The following is a 24729-nucleotide window of genomic DNA, read 5'->3' as shown; positions in this document are numbered from 1 at the left end:
GTGTGTGTGTGTGTGTGTGTGTGTGTGTGTGTGTGTGTGTGTGTGTGTTGGGAGAGTAAGGAGATGAGAACAATGAAAATATATTTAAGTCACCGTATCTAAAAAGAGCAAATGCATTTTATTTGTGTGTATGTGTGTATTTGTTGTTCTTTTATCATGAATGCCCAGTACAAGCCCAGCCACAAATTCTGTTTTCTCCTTCATCATTTTGGAGAAGGTTTCAGTAGATTTCCTTTCCACTTCTTTCCACCTCCCTCCTCCCCTTTCCTGTAGCCAACTGTAGCTGCTGGGCCTGTGTAGGTCTCCACTAGGAGATCTGTGGGAAACACAGACCAGGCTGGACACCTGTCCTTCTGTCTTCAGCCAGAAGGCTCATGAGTGTGACCACAGCCGCACTCTTCCATCCAGACACTCTGCTCTCGTGTGTATAGTTGGAGCTAATTCAAGGCTTGGGAATGTGTCTGCCAAACATAATTAGGGAATGAGATGTGGGGGAGGAGAGCAGGGGCTGTGAAGCTAGGAGGGTCTGGGAAGTGGTGAATGGTGTGATATGGCAGATGGCTCACCACGACAAAGGATGAGAGGGGAACCGTACCCAGGGCATTGATGGTGTCTGTGGGCATCTGGGCAGGGGGCTCCAGGCCCCCACTGGTAGCGTGGATTCCCTTCCGGGTCAATGCACTGTTGTGGAGTCCTCCCTGGAGTCCTGCAGACTCCAGTCTGTGTCCCGCCTGAGCCATTTCCAGCTGAGCAGTGGTAGGCAAGTGTGTTCTCTCTGCTGGAGCCTGCTCAGTTTCAGGACATGGCAGTTATCTAGGGCTCTCTGACTGCCAGTTTCTGTAACCTGCTGTAGGCTGTCTGGAAGGAAAAGGGTCCACTGACTTTGGAACCCTTTAAGTTTGATTGGGACAAGTGAAATGTCATCTTTTCCAAAGTTTTTTCTTGAATTTGTTAATTTCCACTAACACCTGGGATTATGGGTCAAATTAGACGGACCATTTCAGCTGCCAAACAATGATGTTCAAAGCAGCACAGGTAGAGTTCCCTAGCCAGATGGTCTCCTGCTATGAACGTCGTGCCCTGACTGCCTTTCTCCAGCAGTTACTGATTAGCTCCGGCACTCTCTAGGGTGGACACCACAGTCTAGAATGTTGTGGGGAGCAGAGATTGTGACCTCACCATCCCCAGCCTGCCAGCTGTGAGCAGAGACGATTCCTAGCACCTGTACTGGACTATGGGAGATTCAGAGACCTGGGATGTCTCAAGGATCCTTTCTCTGCAACATGAAACTTGGGGGCCGGATATGGTAGACCATCCTGTCTGGCCCCAGGTGGTGGAGAGTATGCCCCTTGAGCCAGGCGTTTAGCTCACGGGAGCCTTGTTCACACCTGAGTGGGGAATTGAGTGCCACAAAGCTGGTCAGCAACTGGACAGAGATCTTTGAGAAGCTAGGCATCCCAGAGGCCCCAGAATCCAGCGAGTACATCGTGGCTCACATCCTCAGAGCCAAAAGAGTTAAATGCTTTGCACGAGAAGGACAGGAAGAGGGAGTAGGGAGAACTGTTGGAGAGCTACATCATATTTTGCCCACCCAAGATGCTTACCAGAATCAGATGGGACTTTTCTGTAGTATTGTCGTAGACAGACGCTTATTTTTTTATCCAACACAGAGTTAGAGTGTGCGCCAGGCTCTGCCGGGGTGGGGTGGTTTTAGATGATGAAAATTTCCAGTGCTGGTTCCACAACACATAAAGAAACCTTTGTTTGAGCTGGATGCCTGTGCTTCATGCCTGTCATCCTAGCTACTTAGGAGGCTGAGATGGGAAGATCGAGGCTTAAGTTCTGGGCAGGAAAGCCTGTAAGACTTTATCTCCAACTAACTACCAAAAAGAAAATGCCAGAAGTGGATGTGTGGGTCAAGCCTTAGTCCATTGGCCTTGAGTACAAAGACTCAGGGGCAGCACCCAGGCTCCGAGTTCAAGGCCCAGGAGTCAGAGAAAGGAAGGAAAGAGAGAGGAGGATGGTGGGAGAAAAAGAAGAAAGAAAGGGAAGAAGGGAGAATGTGAGCCTTGGTTTGGAGTCCCTGCATCAAGGCAGCCAACCATTCACAATCTCTGTGGGGACAGTTTCAGAGCTTAAAGACAGTATGTAGGACCAAGCCAATGACCCCTCAGCTACTTTATGACATCCAGGAGCTTTGTGGTCACAGACTGCAAAGGGAAGCATCCTCAGGTAAACCGTAGGGCTCAGGGTGTGTCACAGGTTTCAAATATCCCCAGCCCCAACAAGTTTATTTTCTGGTCCAAGATCTAGGGAGGTTTTGGGGTGAGGGAGTGTCAAGGCGGGGGAGGTGGAGCAAGGAGGATGAAGAGGGACGACGATCCCAGGTCAGGTGTGTCAGGACATTAGAGCCATGACCTCGCCTGACAACCTCAACCGTCAGTGATAGAGCCTTCGACCCAGCCACATGGCTATTAAAAGTCCTGGCACCTTGGGTTCACCACTGACCACCTGGCTGTAATCTGCCACAGGATGCTTGTGCAGTACATCCTTGGGGACTTGGACATTCCTGGGCTCAATCTGAAGATGATACTGAGAAGACTGAGGCCTGGGTGACTCCATCTTGAGCTAGTGAGCATCTTCTGAGGTATGAGTTATGCAGCTGACAATGAACCCGACCTGGGAATGAACAGAAGAAGCAATTCCCAGGGAACTAGGAACATAAACAATCCTTGGGAAAACCGGAGGCAGGCAGGTGCTGGAGTGCTTGGTGACCCTGCAGTCAGGCCACAGGTGGTGTTTGTTTAAAAAAGGAACTCTGCAGTTTAGCACGTATCCTCTTGAGACTCTCCTGTGGTGCATGCCAACCAGTTGAAAGAACGTCGACCCCCTTGATCTAACCAACAACTTGTTTCTGGTCCTTTCCCACTTTTTAGCGTGCCAATCATACTATAGAGTTATTTGGTGATTTTCCTGGGGTTTGTAGTGATTTGTTACAAGAAATTATGATGTACACAAAGCCCTACCTTCCCGAAAAAGTGTATGAAAAGTGTTGTAACTATGGGCTCGGGGCCTCTCAACATCATGGGCTGCTGCCGTGGACACTGCGGGGACCAAGCTCAAGCTTCCAATAAAGACTCCTTTGCTTTTACATTGGTGATAGTCTCTGGTGTTCTTTTGGGTAAGGATTTCCGAGTTAGGCTTTACACAACACCCCCGGTGTTCATTCCTCCACCAGAGACAGAGGTAAGTGTGCCACTGGCACAGAACAGACAGGGAATGAGGATGGGAGTAGGGACCCATGTAGCCCCGAGACTTCCTCTAGGGGGCACTAGGACCTCTTGACTGCCATTCTCAGAGGCAGAGGTGGGTTTCTCTTCTGGCTCAGCCTTTAGTCTAGATGGCAGATCTGGGATTCAGAGAGGGCCAGCTGAAGGTGGTGCAGGCTTGGGTAGAGGCTGGTGGGAAAACCAGAGGCCCTGCGCTCTGAGCAGTGTTGTTTTTGAGTATACTCACAACCCAGGAACATTACTGGGATGGATCAGGCCTTTTCTCCTTCCTGAGAGAGAGGGACATAGAGCCCTCCTGTCTGCTTCCCTTGGCTGTGAAATCCTTTTGTTGCCACATCCTGTGGTTGGATAACTAGACCTCACCTCACTGCCCAGTGTCAATGCAGGACAGTGAGAGATCCTGAGTCTCTTATAAGGTCAGGGATCCTCAGTATGAGATTGTACTTGAACGTCCTAACTTGGTGCATGGTCAGTTCCATCCAAGATTGCCATGATGTAAGAGATAGAATCTAGAGAGTCAGACCAGGATTGGGTCTGTTCTGGGAGTCTTGAGTATTATGTGTGAGCTTTGAGCTCCAGTGTGCCCATCTGCTTCCTTTTCTTGGGTGGGTCTTTGCTAGAAAAAGCTTGAAACTAGATACTGTGTCCTATCCCTTGTCTTTGATGCTTAAAGCTAGCACTCTACCATTTGAGCCACAGCTCCACTTGCAACTTTTTTGGGTGTTTAATTGGAGATAAAGAGTTCTCATGTACTTTGCTGAGAAGGATGCATCCAAATGCAGTCCTCAGATCTCAGTCTCCTGAGGAGATAGGATGAATGGCATGGAAAAGTATCTTTGGCCGGCTGCCAGTAACTCATGGGTGTCATCCTAGTTATTCAGGAACTGAGATCTGAGGATCTCGGTTTAAAGCCAGCTTGGGCAGAAAAGTTCTGTGAGACTTGATGTCCGGTGGACCACCAGAGAATAGGAAGAGGCGCTGTGGCTCAAGTGGGAGAGTGCTCACCTTCAGCTGAAGAACTGAAGGACAGTGCCCTGGCCCAGAGTTCAAACCCCATGACCAACAACAACAAAAAAAGAAGTGACTAAGTTTTCCACATAGCAGTGTGTACAGTAGGAAATGCCATGCTGGGCTATGAGACATTCCAGGTATGTGAGAAGCTCAATGTTTTGTCTACAGTGGGTCTGAAGTCGGAGTGCCATCTTCTCGGGGGTGGGATGTGATCTTAATGGAGGGAGTTCATGGTTCTCTTCTCAGAGACTGCTGAAGCCTTGGGCTGTCCATCTGTGTGTGTGTGTGTGTGTATGTGTGTGTGTGTGTGTGTGTGTGTGCGTGTGTGTGTGTGTGTGTGTGTGTCTGTGTGTGTCTGTGTGTGTGACTGTGTTTGTGTGTGTTTTGAGGTAGAAGAACTGGGCCTTGAACTCAGGGCCTAGGTGCTGTTCCTGAGCTATTGTGCTCAAAGGTAGTGCTCTGACACTTGAGCCACAGCTCCACCTCTGGCTATTTAGTGGTTCACTGTAGATAGGAGCCTCACAGACCTTCCTGCATAGACAGGCTTTGAATCGTGATCCTCAGATGTCAGCCTCCTGTGTAGCTAGGATGACAGACATGAGCCACCCGTGCCGGCTTTGTGTGTATGTGTGTGTGCGTCTGTGTGTAGAAGTGGGTTGTAACACGGAGCACTGGACCCTTTGGTAACTTATAACTGCTATCTTTGGGGGATGCATGGGTTTCTGGGCAGAGGTTTAGGGGCCTGGAAGGGTGGAACACGTGAAGGGGACTCAGCACCATTAAATTATAAGACCAAAGGATCTGTGTGCCCTGGAGATGTCTACTCCCTTAGGCCTGGTTGGTGGCAGAGAGAGTTCAGGAGGACCTTGGGGTGGGGCTCACAGGGGGTGACTCCCCAGGGGGACAGACAGCATAGTCAGCCCTTAGTAAGGATGTGAGCCCTGTTAGTATGGAGTGCACTGGTATGGGTCAGAGACCGGTTCTTCTCATAATGACGTCTCATGTGTGAGGCTAACCCTATTTTAAATCTTGACCTGTGATCTTCAGATTTCAGTATCCTGAGTAGCTAGAATTACATGCTTGAGCCTCTGGCACAAAGCCTCTGATTCTTTTTGGTATATTAGGTTTTGTACTCAAAGCCTTAGGCTTGCCAATCAGGTCTTCTACCATGTGAGCTAAGCCTTTCTGTCTTGGGCATCTCCGAAATAGATAATATATGCTCAGGCTGGGCTGGATCACAGGCCTCCTATCTGTGACAAGCATTCACCAGCAGGCCTGGTCTTCTTTAGTTGGAATGCTAGACATGTAGTGCCATGCTCAGTCATTGGTTTAGATGGATTGTCCCAAACTCTTAGTCCATGGCAGCCGATTCTTGACCTAAGGTGAAGCTCTGCGTTGGGCCTCGACCATTGGTCCTCAGTCTCCTCCCGCGACAGTTGTGAGGAAACAAGGAATCAATACAGGGGGATCTCTGGGGCAGAGCCAGGCATAGAGGGAGAGGCTGTCAGATATGGTTCTTGGAAATTCTATGAGCATATGACAGGAAGATACCCAGAAAGCGCTCAGATGGGGCCTGTTATTTATCGTGCAACAGGTACGGGATTATGAAACAAAACATGGCTCTCTTTCATCCTTACCCTATCCCCATGAGGAAAAGGATCTTTCACTGTGCTCAGTTTTGTAGCTGGGGAAAATGAGGCATGGAGATGCTAGGTGACCTACTCTTGACCCCCAGCTGACAGCAAGCTCAGCCTGACTTATCTGCCATGTTCCCTAGGACAGTGAATGTTATTCAGTCCCCTTCTTGTGGTGGCAAGTCCACTTCTTGTCAGTTGTGAGGCTTGAACACTGGACCTGGGCACTGTCCCCGAGCTCCTCAGATCAAGGCTAGCACTCTACCACTTGAGCCACAGCATCACATCCAATTTTCTGGTGGTTCTTTGGAGATAAGAGTCTCACAGACATTCCTGCTTGGGCTGGCTATGACCCATGATCCTCATATCTCAGCCTCCTGTGTAGTTAGCATTATAGTCCTGTGCCACCGACACCCGGCTAAAGTGTAATTCGGATTTTCTTTCTTTCTTTCTTCCTTCCTTCCTTTCTTTCTTCCTTCCTTCCTTCCTTCCTTCCTTCCTTCCTTCCTTCCTTCCTTCCTTCCTTCCTTCCTTCCTTCCTTCCTTTCTTTCTTTCTTTCTTTCTTTCTTTCTTTCTTTCTTTCTTTCTTTCTTTCTTTTTCTTTCTTTCTTTCTTTCTTTCTTCCTTCCTTCTTTCCTTCCTTCTTTCTTTCCTTCTTTCTTTCTTTCTTTCCTTCTTTCTTTCTTTCTTTCTTTCTTTCTTTCTTTCTTTCTTTCTTTCTTTCTTTCTTTCTTTCTTTCTTTCTTTCTTTCTCTCTCTCTCTCTCTCTCACATTCTCTGTCTCTCTCTGTCTCTGTCTCTCTCCCTACCTATCTCTCTCACACAGGAACTGGTTGAATGGGTGCTGGAGGAGGTGGCCCAGGGTCCCCATGTGGCTGGGTGTCAAGGTGGCCCTCCCATTCTGGAGGTGGACTGTGGGTCAGGAGCTGTCTCGCTCAGCCTATTGAACTAGCTCCCTGAGGTAAGCCCTTCTGTGCCTGGGTTAGACTGTGTCGGATATTCATCGTCTGTCCCTCCCGCGAGTCCTTCCCCACTACCTTCTGCTAAGACAGTTAAAGGAAAGTGGATATAAGGAGGTGTCACCTTGTCTTCCCACCCAGCACGATCCTGGGCCTCTGATCCTCCCCACCGCTTATCTCGCCAGACCCTGGTTATAAGAAAATGAATCCACTCTATTTCTACTTTGCTTTGCTGGAGTGTGTTGTTTTGGGGTGGATGGGCAGTATGTAGAGGAAAGACCCTAGGCCTGATACCTCTTGGGGAACATTTGTTCTTGTGCCAGAGCCAAGTCATTGCTGTCAATAAGGAGGAAGCTGCCATCAGACTGATCCGGAACAATGCTCACAGGCTGTTGATGTATAAAACCCACCCATGTCGGCTTCCCACTCACCACAAGGGGGTGCAGTGTGGGTAGCCCAGAACTGGCCCTAGGAGATTATAAATGGAAGGTGGCAGTCAGGTGCTGGTGGCTCCTGCCTGTCATCATGGTTATTTGGGAGGCTGAGGTCTGAGGGTTGTGACTCAGAACCAGCCCAGGCAGGAGAATCTGTGAGATTCTTATCTCCCATAAACAATCTCTCCCCATACACAAAAAAGCCAGATGTGGTGGTGTGGCTCAAGTGGTAGAGCCTTCACCTTGAGAAAAAGAAGCTCAGGGATGACACCCGGGCCCTGAATCCGAGACCTAGGACTCACAAAAAATAAAATAAATTAAATGTTATCTTACCTGTTATCTTACTACTGAAAACCCTTTTGGATGAATTCAGTCTTCTCTCTGGTACTTGTAGCCAAAGATAAGGGGCTTCCTTTGATGTTCCTCTAAACCTCTCCTTCTCTTCATTATCTCTCCAGGCTTCAGTTGCAGGATAGAATTCAGATCATTCCACTCGATGTGACCTTACATACCCTCCCTACCCACCTTCCTTGGGGTGGGGATCCACAATGGACTCACCACTGAGAGGATGAGTCACCACAGAGATGGGTGTAGGTATCCCTGAAACTCATTCTCTCTCTCTCTCTGTCTGTCTGTCTGTATCTCTCTCTCTCTCTCTCTCTCTCTCTCTCTCTCTCTCTCTCTCTCTCTCTCTCTCTCTCTCTCTCTCTCTCCCCAGCAAAGATGCTGTAGATAAAGGACAACATAGCTGGTCATGATCATTTCCAGCCATGGCTGCTGCTGTGAAACTCGGTACAGATGTGCAAGACTGTCCTGAGACAGGCCCAAGGAGTCACAGAAAAACAGCTATCCATGGTTGGGATTGTGTCTTAGCAGTATTGGGCTTGCTAGCACACAGGAAACCCTTGATTCAATTCCTAGGTACCACATACACAGAAAAATTAGGAAGTGGCACCTTGGCTCTGGTGGAAGAGCGCTCGCCTCCAGCAAAAGAAGCTCCTACACAGTGCTCAGGCCCCGAGGTCAAGCCCTAGGACTGTCAACATAAAACAGCACTCCAAGGGTCCTTGGTGATGGGTGGATGGCTATGCCCTGTAGTTTTTAGTAGATCCATCCATGCTTTGTGTCTCCTTCTTTGACAGTGGGGAACTGGACACTCCTTCTGCCCTGAAAACCTGGACCCGGTTATCAGCAACCCTCCCAACATCTTCCACCAGGACATGAAGCAGCTGGCTCTAGAAATACTCAGGTACCTGTTGGGTGGGGCAGGGGGATACAGGCAGGTCCCAGAAGTCCTAGTGGGTCTGATCTGCTCCAGATGACCAGACCATCCACAGGAGGCAGATGGGAACTTAGAGAGGGGTAGAGATGTGGAGGGGACCCTTTAATGCCCATGGCCCTTTGCTGTCCCTGAGGGCGGTAGAGGAGTATCTAGTTGGTAGTGTCTAGAGGAGGACTAGAAGGAAATTCTAAAGAATGAGACACCATAAGCCCTGGGCTGGTGTCCAACACCTGTCATCCTGGCTATTTGGGAGGCTGAGATCCAGAGGATCCCGTTTCCCCAGCTCAGGCAGGAAACTTCTCATCTCCAATCTCCAACTGGTTGTGGTTCCATGGCACAAATGGTAGAGCACTGGCCTTGAGCAAAAATAATCATCAGAGACAGTACCCAATCCCTGAGTTAAAGCCCCTCAACCAAAAAAAAAAAAAAAACCCAACGAAAAGACACCCCTTGCCTGCAAGAGATAGTGAAGGAGTGGGAGTGCTGTGGTTGGGAGACCAGGTGCTGGCCTCAATGTACAGAAATTTCTAAGATATCCCCAGTTTTGCCCGAGTATGAAATCACAGCAGGGTGGGTGTTGCCTTACCAAGAACTCCAGAGGATGTTTCCTGTCTTAGGCAGGGAGTGGGGTGAATGTGAGCAGGGGTGGGAGGGTAGTGTCAATTTTATTCTCTCCATCCATGGAAGTATGGTTTTGGATGCTGGTTCAAAGTCCGAAGCAAAGGACTGCATGTAATTTATAGCCTGACAAGTTCGGTTTCCCTGGGTATAAGAAGGTAACTGAAGCCGGGTGCTGCCAGTGGCTCACAACTGTAATCCTAGCTACTTAGGAGACTGAGATCTTAGGATCGCAGATCAAAGCCAGCTTAGGCTGGCTTTGAACCACCAGATAACCAGAAGTGGTGTTATGGCTCCAGTGGTAGAGCGCGCACCTTCAGCTGAAGAGCTAAAGGACTGTGTGAAGGCCCAAAGTTCAAACCCCATGACCAACAACCAAAAATAAGGTAGCTGAATTTTCTGCATAGGAGTGTATAAAGTAGGAAATGCCATGCTGTGTTATGAGCCATTCCAGACTTGTGAGATGCTCTGTGTTTTTTCTACAGTTGGTCTGAGGACGATAGTGCTACCTTCTCGGGGGTTGGGATGCTCAGGGACTGCTGAGGCCTTGGGCTACTCCTGTGTGTGTGTGTGTATGTGTGTATGTGTGTGTGTGTGTGTATTTTTCCCTCATCTTTCTCTGTCCCCTTCTTGGGCACCTGTCTGCCTCTTCCTGACTTCAGAGGGAGCCCTTCCTCCATGGCACTCTGCCTATAGCCCCCTATCTGTGTCTACAATGAGTCCTAAATTGCCAGAGACCTGTATATTCTAGCTTTTTGTTGGGGCCCAAATCTGGCTGTCCATAACTTTGGCCACCACCAGAGGCTTCTGGGTCAGAAGGGCCAGCTGACATAGATTCTCCCCTGCACATGGAGGAGAGGGGCTCAGTCATGCATGTCCTTTCCTTTTCCTCAGCTGGGCCTCTGGATGCATGTCCATCCTAGCAGGCTGGCAATGGAGTGGGGGAAGGGTGGTTGCCAATGCCTCTGGCCAACATCAGCCTGATAGCTGACTGAAGGCCGCCCAAAAAAGAGGACCTGGGCTACATGGAAGGTGAGGCCAAGTTGTCTTCGAAGTACCCATTGGTGTCTAGGAAACGTTTTAAAAGTACCTTATCGCAGGAAAGTCTATCTCCCCTCCCCTCCCCCCCCCCCCCCCCCCCCCCGCCCAGCTGAGCCTCTCAGGTCCTTCTAAACAATTCCGGATAACCATAATACAGAGGCACAGACTAGATTCCAGGGTCAGGGTAGAGGGGGTGAGAGACTGGTATGGCCAGTACCTCAATGTTCTGGGGCATGAGCCTTGACCTGGTTACGTCCCCCTTGTGTAAGTTCAATTCTTAACCCAGAGCTAGCCACACACAGGCTACTTGTGACAGTGCTGTGGAAGTAGCAGGAACGGAAGTGAGATCTAGGATGACCAAAATCTGGATTTATGGCCTGTGGGGTTGGGGATGACAAAGGGTATTTATTTTTTTAAAAATCTCAGAGGGCTTAGAAGGTAGCTCAGTGGTAGAGCGCTTGCCTTGCATGCCTGAGGCCCTGGGTTTGATTCCTCAGCACCACATAAGCAAAAAGGAAAAAGCCGGAAGTGGCGCTGTGGCTCAAGTGGTAGAGTGCTAGCCTTGAGTTGAAGAGCTGAGGGACAGCGCCCAGACCCAGAGGTCAGGCCCCATGACCGGACATCCCCCCCCCAAAAAAAATCTCAGAACTGGAACTCAGGGTCTAGGCACTGTCCCTGAGCTAACACTCTACCACTTGAATCACAGCTCACCTTTCATCTTTTTTAGTAGTTTAGTGGAGAGAAGAGTCTCACAGATTTACTTGCCTGGGCTGGCTTCAAGCTGCCATTCTAAGAGTTCAGCCTATTGAGTACTAGATAGCTGGTATGAGACATTGGCATCTGCTAAAGATGTTTGTGTGTGTGTGTGTGTGTGTGTGTGTGTGTGTGTGTGTGTGTGTGTGTGTGTGTGTGTGTGTGTTTACCGGGACTTGAACTCAGAGCCTAGGTGCTATCCTTTAGCTTGTTTGCACAAGGTTGGTGCTATACCGTGTGAACTAGTGTAACTTTCCTTCCCAGCTTTTTGATGATTCATTGGAGATAAGAGTCTACCCAGGCTAGCTTTGAATCTTGATTGATCCTCAGGTGTCAGCCATGAGTAGCTAGGATTACAGGCATAAGCCAATGGCACCCAGCTGCAAGGATGTCTTTTCATACACTCTTCTGTTCTACAGCTGTCTACTTGCCCTGGCCTAGACTTCTGATCTCTACATCAGCTCCTAGCAGCCCCTGACTGTGTGGAGAACATAAAGCTCAAACCTGATCCCATTTCTTTGTCCTCAGTGGAGGGTATGTTTTGTCTGAAGCCTGGGTTGGAGAAGTAGCTGAACATGGGTGCTCGGCTGGGACAGAGAGATACTCTATTTTATCCAAGAAGGAAAGTGTGGCCAGTTAGATACTAATAGCTCATTCTTTCATATTCCTATCTCCTCAGAGGCTGAGATCTGCAGATTGCCATTCAGTGGCAGCCCAGCTAGAAAAGCCAGTGAGACTCTCTTCTACAAATAACCACAGAAAGCTGGAAGAAAAGCTCTGGCCCAAGTGGTAAAGTGCTAGCCCTCAATGAAAAAACTCAGGGACAGAGCCTGAGTCCTGAGTTCAAACCCCTGTACAAATATGTGCACGCACACATGCATGCACACACACGCACACACACACACACACACACACACACACACAGAGGTGTTAATGATGAGCTGAGGTAGAACTGTGGGCAGTCCTGAGGCATAATCATAGTAAACTCTCAAGGCAGATCAAGTTGTTTCTCCCTAAGTCCTTCTTGAGCTGAGGGGTCTGGGTCATGGCAGTAAGTTCCATGGAACCTGCCCCTCCATTCATGCACGGGGCCACAGGACCAAGAGAAGGACACTATGGATGCTCTTTGTAGTTGGCCCACGATTTCAGACCTTCATCTGCCCCTGAGCACTGGTGAGGAAAGCAAGGCTCCAAGCCCTGGGACTCCAGTGGTAGTGACTGCTACAAGCAGCAACCAGCCACCCGTGGATTCCTAAGCCTACAAGTCTTTCATGAGCCCAACTCAACACCCGTCAAAGGTGTGCCTGACAGATTCACACTTTTGTGATACTTGTGTGAGTGGGCATTACCTGTTATGTCATCTTGCAGCTCCTGCCCCTCCTGGCCCAGAACCCTGGTATGAGACGTAGATTTACTGCTCAGATCCATACTGCACCCATGATAGATGCCATTGTGATGACTCGACTGATGACCTCCGTGCCCCAAGGTTTGACCCTTCTCTGATTCTGTGGCCTACTCTGTAGGGAAAGATATCCAAAGAGGCTGCTCTGAAGACTGGTGGGACACCTAGACATTGCTAGTCCATCAGGGGCCCATTGGAAAATATTCTGCCACAGAGTGAGGTCCAAGCAGGCCAGTTGTTGGTCATGGGGCTTGAACTCTGGGCCTAGTTGCTGTTCCCCAGCTCTTCAGATTACCACTTGAGCCACAGCGCCACTTCCAGTTTTCTGGAGGTTCTCTGGAGTTCAGAGTCTCCAAGACTTTCTGGCCTGGGCTGGCTTTGAACCGTGATCCTCAGGTCTCAGCCTCCTGAGGAGCTAGGAAGACAGGTGTGAGCTACCGGTGCCGGGCTGATCTGGAGTTTCACTACAGTGGACTAGGAGCTCCTGAAAGCTTTTTTAAAATTTTTTTAGGTGCCAGTACTGGGGGTTGAGCCACAGCTCCATTTCTGGCTTTTGGTAATTCATCGGCAAGAAGAGTCTCAGTAATTTCATCCCTCTGATCTGTTTCCTGAGTAGCTAGGATTTACAGGGGTTGAGCCACTGGTGGCATTAGGCTAGAAGTTTTTGTTTTTTGGGGGGGTGTCCATTCCTGGGGGTTGAACTCTGGGCCTGGGCGCTGTCCCTCAGCTCTTCAGCTCAAGGCGAGTGCTTTACCAATTGATCCACAGCACCACTTCCAGCTTTTTTCTTTTTTGCTTATGTGGTCCTGAGTAATCGAACCTAGGGCCTCAGGCATGGAAGGCAAGCGCTCTACCACTGAGCCATCTTCCCAGCCCCTAGAAGCTTTTCTTAAGCAAGATTTCTTCCCTGCATTTGCCCTGACTCCTCCATGCAAAGGAGATCTGAGGGTCAGGAGCTGTGAAAAATAGGCTTCCAGCCACAGGAAATGGCTGGGGTCCATGGTGAAAAGACAAGATAATCTTCCCCCTGGGCCCCATTCTGGGACCCCAACCACTGCCCTACCTGAGACTCAAGTACAAACCTAGACACAGCCTTGAATGTCCTGCCAGACTTGTTTGAAGCCACAGAATCTTCATTCCACCCACACCACTTGCTCTAAACCACACCTCAGGACTGTTGCCCATGCTGGACCTTCTGCCTGAGGCTCTCTGTCTTCTTTCACATCTTAGAACTCCTGTGGAATTTTGGCACTGGTTATATCACCTCATGGAGCAAGTCTTTCCTTCCAATCTCCCTCTATTTTTTTTAGTATTAAGTTTCTAGAGATGGAACTTGTGCAGGCTGAGTGGCAAATGCTCTATCTTGATGTGTGTGTGTGTGTGTGTGTGTGTGTGTGTATGTGTGTGAGGTTGTGTGTGTGTATGTGTGTGTGTGTGTGTGTGTGTGTGTGTGTGTGCATGTGTGTGCCATTCCTGGGGTTTGAATTCATGGCCTGGATGCTATTCTATCCCTGAGCCTTTGTGCTCAAGGATAGCGCTCTACTACTTGAACCACAGCTCTACTTCTGGCTTTTTGGGTGTTTAACTGGAGAAAAGTGTCTCATAAAGACTTTCCTGCTTGCAGTTGTCATCCTCAGATCTCAGCCTCCTAAGTAACTAAGATTACAGGGGTGAGCCACCAGCACCTGCCCTCTACCCTACCTCTAACCTATAACCTCGACCCTCCTCTGAGTCCCAGAACAATATATCTCACCAGGCTAACTTTTTTTTGCCAGTCTTGGGGCTTGAACTCAGGGTCTGGTCATGGTCCTGAGCTCCTTTTGCTCAAGGCTAGCACTCTACTACTTATGCCCCAGTGCCACTTTTGGCTTTTTCTGTTTCTGTGGTACTGAGGAATAGAACCAAAGGCTTCGTGCATGCATGCTATCTAAGCACTCTACCACTAAGCCACATACACAACACAAGGCTCACTTCTAATGGGAGTTATGAAGGTGGGGTTTATTAGCTTACTCCTTTTGTTGTAGAAATCACTGACTATTTCATATCTTTGCCAATATTTGGGACCAGCCTGTGACTTGGCAATGAGGAATGAGCCCCGGAGGTCTAGGCTCACATCATACAGAGGGATAGAGAATATGAAGCCAGAACCTTCGACAACTATAGCCTAGAACTGTGGTCTCCCTGGAGGTAGTGTCTGGCTTCTAGGTGTCCCAATGGGACACCTCGGCCAGAACATAATGCTTCAGTTCTTTAAATGGCAGAGAAGGATGCTGTGTTCAAGTTGCCAGCTCAGACTTAGTACTCTCTGAGGGCTTGTCCCAGCTTGCCCAGATTGGGTGTCTGGGCATGGGCAACCTGCCGAATGTTCATCATCCATACAATGATACTTTTTTTTTTTTGGCAGGTCTGTGGTTGTACTATGAGCCTAGGCTCTGTCCCTGAGCTCCTTTTGCTCAAGTGTAGCACTCTGCCCTTGAGCCATAGACCCAATCATGGTTTTTCTTCTTCATGTGACCTCTTAGAAAGAAGGGTATCATGGACTTTCCCACCCCGGGCTGAATTCAAATTGGCATTCTTTACATCTCAGGCTCCTAAGGAGGTAGGATTACAGGCAGGAGCCACTGACACCTTACTTTCTTTTCTTCTTGTTCTTTTTTTAAATCATAATAACCTGAAATCTTCATGGTGTCCTTCCAATGTTTTGCATTCAAATTAAATTACACAGGCTTGGAGTTTGAATGCTAGGTCTGCCACCCACAAATGGAGGGACATCCTGACAAACTCATTCTTGTTCATGTGAATGCTAATGGAATGCTATAAAAGTAATAATTAAATGTGCAGTTGCTTCATGATTCTATTTTAGAATGCCACAAAATAATTATTGGATTTATATCTTCCGTTCTAGCATCATGGTATGATTGAGGATATTGACTAATTTTTAATTAATGACTTCATAAGTATTCAACCAGGATACTTCATTAAATGGAAGCACAAATAACTAATAGTTGGAAATAATATATATAATTTAATATCCTCACAGTCCCTCTCTCTCTCTCTCTATATATATATATGTATTATATTTATATATACATATATATATCTCAATCTACACATCTATCAACATATATGTATATTTGTATATAATATACATAAATCATGATTCCTATGATCAAGCCACACTAGTCCCATATATATATATATATATATATATATACTAGTCCCATATATATATATATATATATATATATGTACTAGTCTCATTAAAAAAAATATATATATATATATGTACTAGTCCCATATATATGGGACAAATGTGGCTTGATCATAGGTCCTCAGAACTTCCTGGCAGCTCAGTTTGCCAGAGTCCGATCTGCTAAGACTGTGACCCCATTCATGGATTGGGCATTGTAGTCCATGAGTTGAAATCCCAGGATGGCTAAAAATTTATTCCTTGTAATAAGAAGCCAATTTTGACACATTGTTTTCCTTCTCTGCGAAAGTCCTTGGTCTCAGTATGATGTATAAAATATATCCTATGTGATATGATATAATAAAAGGAAAATGTTATATGTGTAATAATACTAAATAAATAAGGGTAATAAATGTCAACGCAGTAAACCCATGTATGTAAATAGATCTCATATATGAACATTATTTTTTCCAGTGCTGGGGCTTCAATTCAGGCCCTAGGAATTGGTCTGAATTTCTTGTCTTCAAGGACAGTGAGCCATTCCCCTTTACCCACAATGTCACAGAGTTACCCAGACCCTGAGTTCAAATCCCGTGCCTGCCAGAAAAATTGTCCAAATTCAAGCCAGGGTATTATTATTATTATTATTTTTATTGCCAAGTACGGGACTTGAAGTCAGGTCTTGGCATCTCTGCCACTGCCAGCACTGGAATCCTAGGACCTGAGTTCAAATCTCGGGACAGGCAAAACCTATAAAAAATAAAAAGGAGAATCATAATACTGAGATGTTCAAGAAGGTAGTTTTACATTTTTATTTCTTTTGTATTGTAACCATCCTGGGTCTAAACGCCAAAGCCCAGAAAGTGTACATGACCTTGCATTGCTGATGTTTGGCAGCTATTAAGGAAGCCATAGCTGAAACAGGCAAATTAGGTCTGGAGGTCAAATCCCAGGACTGCCACTAATGAATGGCGGGAGACTCTAAGAAACCCTTTCCTATATGCATCCATAGGAATGGAATGTTATAAAAGTAACAATTAAATTAGTAGTTAGTGTACGATTATATTATAAAATTATACACAACAATTATACTACATTGACTATTTTTCAATTAATATTTTATTACGTATTCAATCATGATACTTTAAAAAGGAAGGAATTTAATTGCCAATAATCAGTAGTAATATTCTATATGCAGTTACATAGTATACAGACATCTCTCTCTTGTTGTATACATATACATCCATTTATGTGTCAACCAATCTATACATTTATCTGTTCATACTCTTGTCACTCCTGGGGCTCAGTGGTAGGGTGCTTGCCTAGTACGTACAAAGCCCTGGGTTTGATTCCTCACACTACCGCGTGCACAGAAAAATCTGGAAGTCATGCTGTCCATCAAGCAGTCGAGCACTAGCTTTGAGCATAAAAGCTTAGGGACTGTGTCTAGACCCTTACTCAAGACCCAGGACTGGCACCCCAAAAAAGAAAATAGAATGTTCTAACTGCAACGATATAAGGATAGGACTGCAAATACCTCATCACAGAGCAAACAGGGAGTCTGGTGCTGAAAGCTGACATCTAACTTGACTTAGCCAGAAGTAAACCACTGCAACCTAGCCCCATGGAGCCAGATGCTGCTGGCTCACTCAGCCCTGTCATCCAAGATACTCAGGGGCTGAAATCTGATACTGGTGGGTTTAAAACCCAGCCCTTGAAGGAATTCTGCAAAACTCTGGGCTGTGGCTCACAGTGGTAAAGCTCTAGCCTTGAGCAAATGATCTTACAACAGTACCCCCAACCTTCCAGTGCATTCCCTGTGGCTGACTCCCAGCCCTCCCCAAAAGACCCATCCCTCTAAATCATTAGATGTGAATTTTGTGTGGTTTGTGACGTGTTTCTGAAAGCATGGTGATACCGATGAAAGCACCCAACTTCTAATGACTGCGTGTGGGATACAGCTATGTGATGAGTCCTTCATGAGGTGTGTGCTGAGTCCTTCATGGGGTTCATTCTTTCATCTGATCCTTGTAAGAGCTCCACAAGTAAGATGATGGTGCAGATGAGAAACTTGAGGCTCACCAAAATTATGTATGTATTGAAATCTAGTGAGTTGTCTCCTACAGACAATTATTTATTTTCCTCAGTCGTGAACCTTGAACTCAGGGCCTAGGCACTAACCCTTACCTGTTGGCTCATGGCTAACGCCCTACCATGTGGAGCCAAGGACCCTCTTGCAACAGAGAGTTAGATCTAGGCATCTGTAGCTGAGGTCTGTCACCCTGCCTACTCAAGAAGCTGAGATCTGAGGATCTGGGTTCCAAACTATCCCAGACACAAAGCGTCCCATGAGAATATTATCTCCTATTCATCACTTAGACACTTGAAGTGGAAGCTGGGCACCACTAACACACACCTGTCATCTTAGCTACTCAGGAGCCTGAGAGCTGAGGATCAGGGTCCAAAGCCAGCCTGGCAGGAAATTCTTGAGATAGATGCTACTCTCCAGTGACCCAACAAAAACCTGAAGAAATGCTGTAGCTCAAGTGGTAGCGCACTTGGCTTTAGCTGAAGAATCAAGGACAGCATCCAGGCCTAGACCTTCAACTCCTCCAACATACAAGAAGAGAAAGAAAGAAACCTGAAGAGGAAGCGTTAGACTGCTTTGCATGTATGAATCTTTGGGTTTTGATTCCTCACTACCACATCACTAAAACAAAAGCCTGAAGTGCCCCTGTGGCTCAAGTGGTAGAGTTCTATCCTTGTACAGGAGAAACTCAGGTACTGTGCTCAGGTCCTCAAGTTCCAGGACAAGGGTATGCACACACACACACACACACACACACACACACACACACACACACACACACACACACAGATATCAGAAGTGAAGCTGTTACACCAAATTGTGGTAAAGCACTGAGCTTCGGTTCTGAGCTCATGGTTAGCACCTAGGCCCTGTGTTCAACTCCAAAAACTAGCCATCCAGGGCTCAACTAGGAGGGGTCAAAGGTTTCAAAACCTGATGAGCTTCACCAACCCTAGCTGACAGGAAGCATTGTGATATGACCCATGTTCTTAGATTCAGTGAGCTTCTGGAAACCTAAGGAGGCAACTTTGCCAATTAGGAATCTTTTAATTCGTTTCAGCTCTCTAGTTGTCTGCCAGAAGGACCCTTGAATTAATTGTAGCAGTTTGTTTCAACACTGGGACATAGTCTAACAAAGACAGGATAAGTACAAGGAACTTGGCCTGCCAGAGGAGGTGGCACAAATGAAGGTTTCTTGTCCAAAAGGAGCACTGGGGAAAGAGATAGTTTTGGATAAAAAGAGGTCTTTTTCTCCTGGCCTTCAGAGCCCGCCCACACTCATCCTCACTAATTGCCCCAGATGGAGTTGTTTATTACACAGCTGTACAGGAGTGAGGCCTTTTGTCTGCCTGTTTCAACAATGAGGCAGACTTCCTCCAGCAGCCTGAGGTTTGCAGAAACCCTCAGGTTACACTGGGGACAGTGAGGGGAGCCCCAGAATATGCACTGTCTTGAAAGCGCTCTCTGTGCTATGAAAAAATTTTATTCAAAGCAAATTTCCTAGCTGAGTACCTTTCAACATAGGGACTCTGGATCTTCACCGATAGAAATACATGCATACATACATGGGTAGACATGGAGTTACTGTTTTTGGTTTTTGGCAAGTCTGGGGGTTATACGATGAGCCTAGGCACTGTCCCTGAGCTCCTTTTGCTCAAAGGTAGTGCTATGCCCTTGAGCCACAGCCCCACTCATGTTTATTTTTTGATTCCTGTGATCCCTTAGAAATAAGATTGTCCTGGGCTTTCCTGTCCCGACTGAATTTAAATTGTCATTCTCTACCTCTCAGACTCCTGCAGAGCTAGAATTACAGGCAGGATCCACTGACACTTGGCTTTCTTTTCTTCTTGTTCTATTTTTCTCATGACAATCTGAAGTCTTCACATTGTCATTCTAATGGTTTGCATTTCTGAGTAAACTACTCAGGCCTGGAGTTGAAATGCCAGGTCTGCCACCTACAAATGGAGGGAGATCTTGAGAAAATCATTCCTATCCATGGGAATGCTTAATGGAATTTATAAAAGTTACAAATAAATTGAGAGTTAATGATTCTCTTATAGAATACCACACAAAAATTATTGGATTATGTCTTCCATTCTAACACCCTGGTTTGGTTCTCCTAATTAAAGAATACTGACTTCTTTTACATTAATACTTTAGTAAGTATTCAACCATGAGGCTGCATTAAATGGAGACCTAATTTATTAACTAATAATTCTTAATATATATAATTTAATATCCTCACATTGTCTCTCTCATATATATAGCAAACTACACATCTATCTATCTATCTATCTACTGTCTTTCTATCTATCTATCTATCTGTCTGTCTGTCTATCTATCTACTGTCTTTCTATCTATCTATCTATCTATATCTATCTATCTTTCTATGTCTATATCTATGATTATATCTAACAATCTATCTATTTATATATATATATATATAGCCCACTACTATGGCTTAATCTCAGGTCCTCAGAACTGGCTGGCAGCTCAGTTTGCCAATGGCTTTTGTTCTACAACTGACCCATTCATAAATTATGCATTGTGGCCTGTGAGTTCAAATCCCAGCATTGCCAAAAGTTTATATGTGCAGTAAGAAGCCAATTTTGACACATTTTTTCCTTCTCTGTAAAAGTCCTGTGTCTCAGTATGATGTATAATCCATATGCAAATATATCCATGTGATAAGATATAATAAATGAAAAAAATTATATATGTAATAATGCTAAATAAAATAAGCAATGAATAAAGAAGGGTAATAAATGTCATATGGAGTAAACCCTTGTATGTAAAAAGATCTCATATATGAGTATTATTTTTCCAGTGATGGGGCTTGAATTCAGGCCCTTGAAACTGGTCTGAAATTTTTGCCTTCAAAGACGGTGAGCTTCCCCTCCCCCACAGTGCCACAGAGTTCCCCAGACCCTGAGTTCAAATCCCAGGCCTCCAGAAAAATGGTGCCAATTCCAAGCCAGGGCATTAATTTTTTTGGCCAGGCCCGGGCCTTGAACTCATCTTGTGGCAACTCTGCCTCAGCCTTGATCACTCTAGGCTGGGGTGCAGCCTCTAGACCCACAGCCCATCCTGAGATCCTAGGACCTGAATTCAAATCTTTGGAGTGGCAAAAAAGGTGAAGTGTTGGGAAGGTGGCTCAGTAGTAGAGTGCTTGCCTTGTATGCATAAGGTCCTGAGTTCAATTCCTCAGCAACACATAATCAGAAAAAAGCCGGAAGTGTTGCTATGGCTCAAGTGGTAAAATGATAGCCTTGAGCTGAAGAGTTGAGGGACAGTGTACAGACTCAGACTTTTGCCTGACAACTGACAAAAAAAAAGAGGGTGAAGGAAGGAGAAGGATAAAACTGGGAAGTTCCAGATGGTGGTTTTACATAGTTTTTTTCCTTTGAATTGTGACCATCTTGGGTCTAAATGACAGGGCCCGGAAAGTGTACGTGATCTTGCACTGCTGAAGTTTGATGGGCTATCAGGGAAGCCATAGCCCAAACCAGCAAACTAGGTCCGGGGATCAAATCCCCGCCACCTACAAATATCAGGAGATCCTAAAAAATGCATTCAAATAGACAGCCATATGAATGGAATGTTGTAAAAGTAACAATTACATTAGTACTTAGTGTATGTTTATATTATAAAATTATACACAATAATCATAGTACATTGCCTAATTTTCAATTAATACTTTATGAATTCAAACATGATACCTCAATAAAGGAAGAAATAATTTAATTATTGATAATTGGTAGTAATATAGTATATATAACTTAATAATATACAGACATCTCTCTCTTGTTTTATATATATACATATATGTATATATGTATATATATATATATATATATATATATATATAAAACAAACCATATCTATTTCTACACTTGTCACTACTGGGGCTCAGTGGTAGAGTGTTTACCTAGGATGTATGAAGCTCTGGGTTCATTTCCACACTATCACATGCAAAGAAAAAGCCAGAAGTGGTGCTGTCACTGAAGCACCAAAAACAAGTTAGAATGTTATGACTGCAACTATAGAATGACAGGGCTTCAAATACCTCATGACAGAGCAAGCAAGGAGTCTGAAGCTGATGGCTGATGTCTAACCTGACTTAGCCAGAGGTCAACAGCTACAAACCAACTCCATGGAACCAGATGCTGCTGGCTCACCCCTAACTGCTCGGGGATGAGTTCTGAAACTGGTGGTTTGCATACTCAGCCCTGGCAGGAAGTCTGTGAGACTTTGAGCTGAGGCTCAAAGTGGTAGAGTCCTAGCCTTGAGGAAAAGGTCTTAGGAGAGCACCCTCAACCTATGAGTGCAATCCCCAAGCCTGAGGACCCTCCCCTCCATTAACCACATCTTTAAACCATTAGATGTGAACTTTTGTGGTTTGTGACGTTTTTCTGAAAGAATGGTGATACTGATGAAAGCACCCGAATTCTAATGACAGCTTTTGGGATAGAGCTATGTGATGAGTCCCTCCTGGTGCGCAGGCTGCTGAGGTGTTATGTGCTGAGTCCTTCATGGGGTGTATTCTTTCATCTGGTCCTTGTTAGAGCTCCACAAGTAAGATGTTTGTGCAGATGAGAAAGTTGAGGCTCAGATATGTCCCCAAGGCAGGGCCAAATTTATGTATGTACTGAACTCTAGTGAGTTGTCTCCTGCTGACAATTGGTTTGGTTTCTTTTTCTCCATCATGAACCTTCAACCCAGAGCCTAGGCGCTTGACTTTCCTCTTGGGCTCATGGCTTGCACTCTACCATGCGGAACCAAAGACCCCCTTGTAGAAAGTGTCACGGCTTAGTTGTTTTTAGCTGAGGTCTATCATCCTGCCTGCTAAGGAAGCTGGGATTTGGGTTCCAAACTATCCCAGAAACAAAAGGTCCCATGAGACTATTATCTCCTATTCACCACTTAGAAACTTAAAGTGGAAGCTGGGCACCAGTGAATCGCACCTCTCACCCTAGCTATTCAGGAGCCTGAGAGCTGAGTATCATGGTCCAAAGCCAGTGTCGGCAGGAGATTCCTTGAGATGGTTATCTCCAAAGAAACACCAGAAAGCATGGAGGAGCACTGTAGCTCAAGTGGTAGAGTGCTAGACTTGAGCTGAATTGCTCAGAGACAGCACCCAGGCCCAGGCTTCAACTCCTCCAACTTACAAGAAAAGAAATCAAGAAACCTGAAGTGGAGTGATGGGAATGTGCCTTAGGGGTAGAATGCTTTGCATGTATGAAACCCTGGGTTTGAATCCTCAGTACCACATCCCTAGAAAAAAAGCCTGTGTGGCTCAAGTGGTAGAGTGCTGTCCTTGTACAGGAGAAACTAAGGTACAGTGGTCAGGTCCTGAATAAAAGCTCCAGGGCTGGTGTATGCACACGCACACACGCATGCACACACGCACGCACGCACACACGCACACACGCACGCACACACACACACACACACACACACACACACACACAAAGATACAAGAAATGAATCAGTGACACCAAATGGTAAAACAAAGAGCTTCTCCTCTGAGCTCAAGGTCAGCACCCTGTCCCTGTGTTTAACCCAAAATCTACCTACCCAGGGCCCAACTCCGAGAGGGGAAAGGTTTCAATACATGATGAGCTTCACCAGCCCTCGATGACAGGAAGCATTATGATTTTGCACAAGTGCTTAGATTTAATAAGCTCCCAGAAACCTAGGGAGGCACCTTTGCCAATTAGGAATCTTATTAGGTTCAGCTCCCTAGTTGTCTGCCAGAAGGACTCTTGAATTAATTGTAGTAGTAGTAGTTCTTTTTCAACACTGGAACATAGTCTAACAAAGACAGGATGAGTGCAGGAAACTTGGCCTGCCATGGGAGATGGCTCAAATGAAGGCTTCCAGTCAAAATGGAGCACTGGGAGAGGAAGAGCTTGGGGTGCAAAGAGGCCTTTTTCTCCTAGCCTTCAGAGCCTGCCCACACTCATCCTCACTAATTGGCCCACATGAATTGTTTGTTACACAGCTGTACAGGAGTGAGGCTTTTTTTCCTGCCTGTACTAACAATGAGGCAGATTTCCTCCAACAGCCTGGAGTGTGCAGAAAGCTTCAGGCTACACTGGAAACAGTGAAGGGATCCCAGGAACACGCACTGTCTTGAAAGCACTCTCTGTGCTATGAAATCATTCTATTCAAAGCAAATTTCCTAGCTGGGTGCCTTTCTTCATAGCGACTCTGGATGTTCACCGATAGAAATACATGCATACATACACAAACAAACAGACTTAATGGCTCATTTTTTGTTTGGCCGCTCCTGAAGCTTGAACTGTGAGCCTAAACATTGTCCCTGAGGTCCTTTTGCTGAAGGAAGCACTTTATTGTGTCTTAAACCATGAATACTCTAGGCTGGGGTGCAGCATTCACACCCACAGATGATCCAGGGGTCCTAGGACCGGAGTTCAACTCCTAGCACTGGCAAAATTCTATCAAAGCAACAAAAATGGAGGAGGAAAAATCAAGGAAGTTTTATACAACCATTTTACCTTTGTTTCCTTTGCACTGTGGCCATCCTGGGTCTCAATGACTCAGCTTGAAAATTGTACATGACCTTGCTTGGCCGAAGGCTGGGGGCTTTCAGTGAAGCCTGAGCCCAACCCAAACACCTAGGCCCTGAGTTTGATCCTGAGACTGCCACCTACACATGGCTGAAGATGCTAGGAAACTCATTCCTATCTATTCCTATCTATAGGAAGACAAATAGAATGTTTGGCTTGTACTAATTGAATTACTAATTAGCTAGTCAATCTAGTATAAGATTGTACACAATAAATATAGGTCATTGATTAATTGAATTAATACTTTATTAAGTCTTCCACCGTGATTAATTAATTAATGGATGCATAATTTTAGACCAAAAAATTGGTAACAGTAGAATATATAAGAATAAGTTATAGACATCACTTTATATAGAGAGTTATGCAATAGAATCTACACAAATATCTATCTGTCTCGGTATATATTTATTTATAGATGCATATACATATGTA

This window comes from Dipodomys spectabilis, unplaced genomic scaffold, assembly GCF_019054845.1.
Source record: "Dipodomys spectabilis isolate Male_0828 unplaced genomic scaffold, ASM1905484v1 ptg000268l, whole genome shotgun sequence".
Lineage (NCBI taxonomy): Eukaryota > Metazoa > Chordata > Mammalia > Rodentia > Heteromyidae > Dipodomys > Dipodomys spectabilis.
Note: the sequence above shows the minus strand (reverse complement) of the source record.